This window comes from Lipotes vexillifer, unplaced genomic scaffold (genome assembly GCF_000442215.2).
Source record: "Lipotes vexillifer unplaced genomic scaffold, Lipotes_vexillifer_v1.1 scaffold690, whole genome shotgun sequence".
In the NCBI taxonomy this organism is placed as follows: Eukaryota; Metazoa; Chordata; class Mammalia; order Artiodactyla; family Lipotidae; genus Lipotes; species Lipotes vexillifer.
In genome coordinates this window covers 3070283-3079533 of record NW_006798376.1, presented here as the reverse complement: position 1 = coordinate 3079533, position 9251 = coordinate 3070283, and the positions used below count along the sequence as shown (strand labels likewise).

The following is a 9251-nucleotide window of genomic DNA, read 5'->3' as shown; positions in this document are numbered from 1 at the left end:
CCTAATCAAGATCAGGCTTCAAAAGTTTATATCCTGGGCTTCCCTGGTGGCGCAGTTGTTGAGAGTCCGCCTGCCGATTCAGGGGACACGGGTTCGTGCCCTGGTCCGGGAGGATCCCACATGCCGCAGAGCGGCCGGGCCCATGGGCAATGGCCGCTGAGCCTGCGCATCCGGACCCTGTGCTATTTGCATTATGTTCTTGATGACTTTGACTTTCTGTATTTGTCCAGGAGGCAAATTCAGCACCAATAGGAATTTTGTCATTGTAATTTATTTCATTGTTTAAACCTTTGCAATTTATTTATTGGTCCATCACTTCTACTAGATTGTGAGCTCTGTTCTGGAAGCTAGAAGTCCGATATCAGGATGCCAGCATGGTTGGGTTCTGGTGAGAGCTCTCTTCCTGGGTTGCAGATGGCTGTCTTCTTGCTGGGTCCTCCAGACATTTTGTTTTTAATAGATGCTACTGATGGTTTGGAAAGATGAAAGAGATCAACAACAAAAAGATGTCAGTAATTTAAAATATAATGTTAAAAAACTTTATTCTTAAAATGAGAGAGATACACACAAGGAAGAGACAACTGCCCTGGACACTAGCATGTACAATTGTGGTGACTAGATATGCTGCAGCCATCTTGCAACCACAGAGGAGCCAGCTTGAAAACAAAGCTAACACAATGAGATCACACAGCAGAAAATGAAAAGAACCTGAATCCTTGATAATCCTAATGAGCTGATGGATTAAACCTGGAGTATACCTACTGTGGGTTTCCTGTCATCTCAAGTAATAAATGCTTTTACTGTTTAAACCATTGTTTCATTATTTTCTGTAGAAAGCCAATTGGGGTACCTATTAACCCCACTTAACCACTTAGGATGTCCTTTTGTGCTTTTCTTGATTGTGTTTAAGTCACAGGTGGTGATTTTCTGATTCCAACCCTTTAGATATTACTTTGGATTCTCATTCTGAATGATCATAGTTAATAAAGCATAGAAAGCACTGGGAAGAGTAGGAAGTAGTTGGGTAGGATGAGATATCTGGTGATGGAGGTGATCCTGGTCAGGTAAGATGAAGTGTAAGCTAAGCAGGAGATGCAAATGAAAACAGAAGGCAACTATTCTTTTTTTTGGGGTGGTGGTGGTGGTGGTATTCTAACCTTTATTATTTTTTAATTTTTAAATTTAATTTCTATTTTATATTGGAGTATAGTTGATTTACAGTGTTGTGTTTCAGGTGTACAGCAAAGAAATTCAGTTTTACATAAACATATATCCATTCTTTTTCAGATTCTTTTCCTATATAGGTTATTACAGGTATTGAGTAGAGTTCCCTGTGCTATACAGTAGGTCCTTGTTGATTATCTGTTTGTTTGTTTGTTTTTTTGCGGTACGCGGGCCCCTCACTGTTGTGGCCTCTCCCGCTGCGGAGCACAGGCTCTGTACGCGCAGGCCCAGCGGCCATGGCCCACGGGCCCAGCCGCTCCGCGGCATGTGGGATCCCCCCAGACTGGTGCATGAACCCGTGTCCCCTGCATCAGCAGGCGGACTCCCAACCACTGCGCCACCAGAGAAGCCCTGATTATCTGTTTTATACATCTTAGTGTGTATATGTTAATCCCAAACTCCTAATTTATCCCTCGCCTCGTTTCCCCTTTGATAACTGTAAGCTTGGTTTCGAGATCTGTGAGTCTGTTTCTGTTTTGTAAATAAGTTCATTTGTATCATCTTTTTATTAGGTTCTACATATACATGATATCATATGATATTTGTCTTTCTCTGTCTGACTTATTTCACTTACTATGATAATCCCCAGGTCCATCCATGTTGCTGCAAATGGCATTATTTCATTCTTTCTTTATGGCTGAGTAGTATTCTATTGTGTATATGTACACAACTTCTTTATCCATTCCTCTGTCAATGGACATTTAGGTTACTTCCATGTCTTGGCTATTGTGAATAGTGCTGGAATGAACATTGGGGTGTATATATCTTTTTGAATTATGGTTTTCTCTGAATATATGTCCAGGAGCAGGATTAACTGACCATAGGGGCATGGGTTTATTTCTGGGCTTTCTATCCTGTTCCATTGAGCTATATTTCTGGGGTTTTTTTGTGTGCCAGTACCATACTGTTTTGATTGCTATAGCTTTGTAGTGTAGTCTGAAGTCAGGGACCCTGATTCCTCCAGCATTGTTTTTCTTTCTCAGGATTGCTTTGGCTATGTAGAGTCTTTTATGTTTGTATACAAATTTAAAAATTTTTCTAGTTCTGTGAAAAATGCCATTTATAATTTGATAGGGGTTGCATTGAATCTGTAGATTGCCTTGGGTAGTATAGTCATTTTGACAATATTTATTCTTTCAATCCAAGAACATGGTATATCTTTCCAACTGTTTGTGTCAACTTTGATTTCTTTCATCAGCGTCTTATAGTTTTCAGAGTACAGGTCTTTTACCTACTTAGATTTATTCCTAGGTATTTTATTCCTTTTGATGCAATGGTAAATGGGATTGTTTCCTTAATTTCTCTTTCTGATATTTCATTGTTAGTGTTTAGGAATGCAAGAGATTTCTGTGCATTAATTTTGTATCCTGCAACTTTACCGAATTCATTGATGAGCTCTAGTAGTTTTCTGGTAGAATCTTTATGATTTTCTATGTAAAGTATCATGTCATCTGCAAACAGTGACAGTTTTACTTCTTCTTTTCCAATTTGTATTCCTTTTATTTCTTTTTCTTCTCTGACTGCTGTAGCTAGGACTTCCAAATCTATGTTGAATAAAAGTGGTGAGAGTGGACATCCTTTTCTTGTTCCTGATATTAGATGAAATGCTTTCAGCTTTTCACTGTTGAGAATGCTGTTAGCTGTGGTTTTGTCATACATGGCAGAAGGCAGTTATTCTGAACAGACCCTTAGAAAGCCAGTCTTAGGGACATAAGAGCCATATCTTTGGGGAGAGTTGTGAAACCCACATTATACTAATGTTCTTCTCTCCAGGAGAGAAGTCAGTGTTCATGGGATATCGCAGGGTTCTTGTCATGCTTGTCTTCTTCAGAAACAGACCTAAGTTCTGATGTGTCTCATGATGACATGATGATCTAAAAATGAGAAGCTTGATTTTAATTTTTCCTGTAAACATGCAAGAGGTCCATGGTATTGCTCTCTTTCACCCTGGCACAAGTCTCATAAACTAGAAGATAACCTTAACATTCAATTTATGGTAGTTCTCCCCCATGACCTTTGCCCTTTTCTAAACATCTTTGTAAAGACATAGTAATATTCTACTGTGAATTATCTGAGCGCTCTTAACATGGATTTAAACAGTAAATTTAACAAATAGGCTGCTCTTTGCCTGATGACTCAGAGGTTGTTAATTATTCTTGCATTTTAGGCATTTGGGAGAAAAATTAATTCCTTAATATATTGTATTCAATTGAGTTCAAACCATAAAGAGGAAAGAAATAATAAGAATTAGAGTAGAAATAAATGAAATAGAGAGTAGAAAAACAATAGAGAGAATCAATGAAACCAAAAACTGATTCTTTGAAAAAAATCAACAAATTGAGAAACCTAAAGATTAAGAAAAAAAAAAAAGAAAAATTACTAAAATCAGAAATTAAAGAGGGAACATTACTACTGACCTTACAGGAATAAAAAGCATTATAAGAGAATACTATGAACTCTATATGCCAATAAATTAGATAACCTGGATGAAATGGACAAATTCCTAGAAATACACAAACTACCAAAACTAAAGAAGAAATAGAAAATCTGAATAGACCTATAACAAGTAAGAAGATTGGATTCGCAATAGAAAATATCCCAACACAGAAAAAGCCTAGGACCAGATGACTCCATTCGGTGAATTCTACAAACATTTAAAGAATAAACATGACTACTTCTCAAACTCTTCCAACAAATAGAAGAGGAAAGAATACTTCCTAACTCATTGTATGAGGCTGACATTATCCTAATACCAAAGCCAGACAAAAAGACACTACAAGAAAAGAAAACTACAGACCAGTTTTTCTTGTGAATTTATTGATAGATACAAAACTCAATAAAATTCTAACAAATAGAATTCAGCAGCATGTTAAAAGGATTATACACCAGGACCAAGGGGGATTTATCCCAGAAATGCAAGTGTAGTTCAACACACAAAATCAGTGTAATTCACCACATAAATAGAATGAAGGAGGGGAAGCACATGACCATCTCAATTGATGTTGAAAAAGCATTTGACAAAATCCAACATTCCTTCATGATAAAACACTCATTAAACTAGAACTAGAAGGGAACTTTCTCAACATGATAAAGGCTATATATAAAGAACTCCCAGGTAACATCATCCTCAAGGGAAAAATACTGAAAGCTTTTCCCCTAAAATCTGTGCTGGGTGTTTGAAAGTCAAACATTCAGAAACCATTAGATGTTCTTTAAAAAAGAATCCATTTTGGGGGCTTCCCTGGTGGCACAGTGGTTAAGAATCCACCTTCCAATGCAGGGGACACGGGTTCAAGCCCTGGTCCGTGAAGATCACACATGCTGTGGAGCAACTGAGCCCCTGCGCCACAACTACTAAGCTGGCGCTCTAGAGTCCTCAAGCCACACCTACTGAGCCCACGTGCCACAACTACTGAAGCCCGTGTGCCTAGAGCCCGTGCTCCACAACAACAGAAGCCACTGCGATGAGAAGCCCATGCACCGCAACAAAGAGTAGCCCCCGCTCGCCACAACTAGAGAAAACCCACGTACAGCAACGAAGACCCAATGCAGCCAAAAATAAATAAATAAACAAAAATTTATTTAAAAAGAAAAAGAATCCATTTTCTTAAAGTTTCTGGAAAACAGAATGTTCTTGGGCTTCTCTGGTGGCGCAGTGGTTGAGAGTCCGCCTGCCAATGCACGGGACGCGGGTTCATGCCCTGGTCCGGGAGAATCCCACATGCCGCGGAGCAGGTGGGCCGGGGAGTCACGGCCGCTGAGCCTGCACATCCGGAGCCTGTGCTCCGCGACAGGAGAGGCCACAGCAGTGAAAAAAAAAAAAAAAAAAAAAAAGAATGTTCTCTGTATTAAAACCTCTTCATAATGAACATTGTACATTAGGCACAAGTATTATTGAAGTTTTAAAAGAATTGTTATTGTTCATGCAACTGGAGTATTTAATGTTTATTTCATAAATACATTTTGCAAACAATAGGAAATCTAGAGGACATTCTTTGAAGTATGAAGCAGTGGTGCTTAATTTTGGGGTATTTTTATTTATCCTCTGTTTTACACATGAATACAATAAAATCTTTTTTAAGAAATTCAAAATTTTTAAGGAGAATGCAGAAAAGCGGCTATTCAGAAGTGGCAGGTGGGGTGGGTTTTTTTTTTTTTTTTTTTTTTTTTAAGTCCTTTCTAGACTCTTAATGTTTGGGCCAATTACTGTGATGGAGTTTCTGCCCTCAGACCAAATCCCAGTGATATCTGTTCTTCACATGAGCAATAACTGGAGTACATAGGATAAAACAAAATATTAAATGTCTGTCACAATATAGAAGAAGTGAGGAAAGTGTAAAGTGATAAGGTGCTAGTCACCTCAGAGTGGTTGGTTCAGATACGGTGATGCAGCAGAGTAGAAACTTGTCAGAAAGGAAAGGTGTCAGGCAGGAGATAAATATGTGCCCACATTATCCAATGTCAAGAGCTGAAAACTGTTTTGAATTTTTATCCTGAAGATAGAAATGACATCCTTATGAGAAATTGAACATTAAATAGTTATGTATTAAACCGATTTTGCTTGTTGACACATTTGTTTATTTATTTGACAGTTACTGAGTGGCTACGTGGTAGTTTTTAGGCCTTAGAATTAACCTAAGGCAAAATTGTGAAGTAAAAATTTTCATTTCAGTCATTTTACCTCTTTATACTGTGCTCTTTTTTGGATTCTTCAGCCTTCCTTTTCCTCCCTCAGGCTTTGGAGCTTAGAAACTAATAACATTAAAGCTCTGGTGACAGGAGTGACAGGACTCTAGGATAGTTGTGTTCAGAGGAAGAGAAAGAGGGTGTGTTTAGGAAAGAAGCAGCACCATGTTGTAAATTCTACTACCTGTGGATAGGTAGAATTATGGTGAACTTTATATTCTTTTTGCTTTTCTACTGTAGTGATATGCCTTGCTTTCATAATACATGAAAAAGAGTACATATAAGAAAAGTAACAGCAAAAGGAATGTGTTAAAAATTCTTTCTACCATTTCAGTTTTTTTCTTTTTAATTCATTTTTTAGTCCATCAGGCCTGCTTTGCTTGTTTGGCAATATCCTTTAAATTGTTTAAAAACTTTTCCAAATTGGTAAAAGCTTAATGTTTCCAAGTACTACATACTTTTATAACTATTATGCATCATGTAAACATCATGAGGTGTGGTATGAGGCAATGAACATTTTAAGTTGCTTTAAAATATAAGTATTGGACATTTAGGGTGCTCTCAACTTTACACAGTTACCAATGGAGTTTAACCAATATAACTGGTTAGTATTTTTAACCAAATATTTTGACTAAATCATTGCATTGCTTTAGAGTCTTGAAGGATACAATATACCATGAAGGAAAAGCATAGAGTAGATTAGAATGTGACTGTGCACAACTAAAATGGTACTTTGTCATTTTCCTTTTTCTCATTTTTGAAAGTAGTTGATAGCTACTTTTTCTTTTTCCCTTTCTTTCTCTCAGCTTATGAAGATTACCAGTATAAAAGCAAGAGGTGAAGTTATCTGCAAATATACAAACTTGTATCTATCCATTGGGTCTTCCTGCTGCAGATGACTCTCTTACATTTTCAGATATTCCTTCTCATGTTTCTTCAGTTTCTTGGTTGGTACCTTAATATTGTAAGCCTGCTCCATTAAAATTTTTGCATTTTCCTCTGCCTTGTATCTCTGAATAACTTTAGAAAGCTGAACTCTGAAGAACTGTAAAGTACCTTCAGAATCAGCTTACAGAAGATCTTCCTTTGAGGTCTTTAGGAGAGCCAAGGCTATGTGAAAGGTTATGTTCAAACCCTCACAAAGTGTAAGTCAATGATGTGGAAGACCATGCAAAGTGGGAACTTGTCAGTAAAAGGAGTGAGAAACCACTGGGATGCATACATATGAGCTTCCAGGTTCAGATTAGAAAAATGGTCGTGGAGGTCCAGTAACTGCTCTTGCATTAGTCTTTCCAGCTGATAAAATTTGCATTGAAGGTCTTCAAAGCTGTTTTTGCAGAGGTCTCATAAATCATAGTCATTCATGATTTTCACCAAAACACAGAATGCTTGTTCCTCTGGCAAATGCAGCTGTGATACAGCAACAAGAAAAGACTGCCCTTGACAGTACCCAGTGTCTTTGTCGTAGACAGAGTAGCCCTTGCAAATCTTGTAGAGCGATTCCTGGCCATCTCCTCTGGTATCTTTAAAGTAATCATGTGCAGGAAATGTATGATGAATATATCTCTAGTAATAACACTCTCCTGGGCTGAGTCCATTGTGATAAGAAATTGATATCTATCCAGCATTGCCTGGTTGTCATGGCAGCCTGCTAATAATTACCATACCTCTGCCCTCAATGCTTCAGGAACACCACTCTTCACCACAGTGGATAGCCCTTTCTGTCATGCACCAAGGTTATTGTGCCATCTTCCTAACAGTTCTCCCCAAGAATATAGGATCTTCTCAGGACAATGCTTAGAACATCACCTGTTCCACTTGAGAGTTCATTATCACTCTTCTCTTCTGCTTCATCCTCCTAGGGTGACACTGGACCCCATCTGCTAGTAGGAGTGTGATTCGTTCCTCCTTCTCAGACTCTTGCTGTAGACTTACCACCTCATCTATTATATTTCCAGCATTGGTATGGCCTTTTCCCTCAGACTGTTTCAACCTCATGAAGAAAGTCTCCGTGAAAGTCTTTCTGCTAAAATGCCAAAATCACTTATTTGCAGGGTACACATATACTGCTGTCTCCAGGTGAAAATAGACAGGCTCCATCACGTCCATGACTACCATATCCATTGCCACAGTCCTATACGCTCATTTATCTTTTGGAGTTTCTTCATTAAGTGCCAGAAATATTGGTTCATTGGTGTTCCACATGCTGGTGATAACATAAGCTCTTCCATCATAGCTCTTTCCCATGGCTTCCATATCCAGTAAATAAATGTCACAGTTCTTCACATTTCAACCTGGGCTTAATAAGATTCCAAAGCATCTTTCAGCAGCTAATTCTTTGTTAGAAAGTTGCTGCACTCTAATCACAACCTTCTTTTCTATTCCTTGTTTTAATTTGACAGTATTTAATTGACAGTATTTTTTAAAGTTTAATATTAGTATAAAAGATTATAAAGTGAGGAGTAAAAGTCTTCCTCTATCTAATTTCCCCTATTCAAATTTCCAAAGGTAAAACCATCGTTTCTTCTATATCCAGGCATTTGCTATTAGAATGCAAACATATATACGTCTATGTGTGTAAATATGTATCTATGTACACACACACACACACACACACACACACACACACACACGGGATTTTGTTAATGGTTCCACAGCATTCATTGTATGTACCATAATTATTTAACGAGTCCCCCCATGATGACATTTATTTGTTTATTTATTTATTTATTTTTTGGGCTGTGTTGGGTCTTTGTTGCTGCACGCAGGCTTTCTCTAGTTGGGGTGAGCAGGGGCTACTCTTCATTGAGGTGCACAGGCTTCTCACTGCAGTGGATTCTCTTTTTGTGGCGCACGGGCTTCAGTAGCTGTGGCATGCAGGCTCAGTAGTTGTGGCTCTCGAGCTTAGTTGTTCCGTGGCATGTGGGATCTTCCTGGACCAGGGCTTGAACCCATGTCCCCTGCATTGGCAGGTGGATTCTTAACCACTGTGCCACCAGGGAAGTTCTCGTGATGACATTTAGATGGTTTTCTGTTATACACTACCTCAAGCAATGTTGCAGTAATTGTACATACTTGTATGTGAGTTTATGTGTAAGGTAAATTTCTAAAAGTGGAATTTCTAAGTTAACAGGTGTTTCACCATCAATAGTTGTTACCAACTTGTTCTATAAGAGTGTTATACCAGTTTACACTACCACCAACAGTTTATGGGAATGTCTTGTTTCCCTTCCCTCTGGCCAACACTGAGCATCATCAATCTTTTTAATCTTTGCCAGTGTGAGAGATGAAAAATGATATCCCACTCCTGGCTTTTATTTTGTTTAGAAGTGTTAATATGA

The 9251-nt window shown here is 38.3% G+C and overlaps 1 pseudogene; it reads right to left on the bottom strand.

Moving 5' to 3' along the window:
- Positions 1–8301, bottom strand: part of LOC103079007 (rab GTPase-activating protein 1-like pseudogene) — a 16633-nt pseudogene extending 8332 nt beyond the window's left edge.
- Positions 8302–9251: the final 950 nt, after the last annotated feature.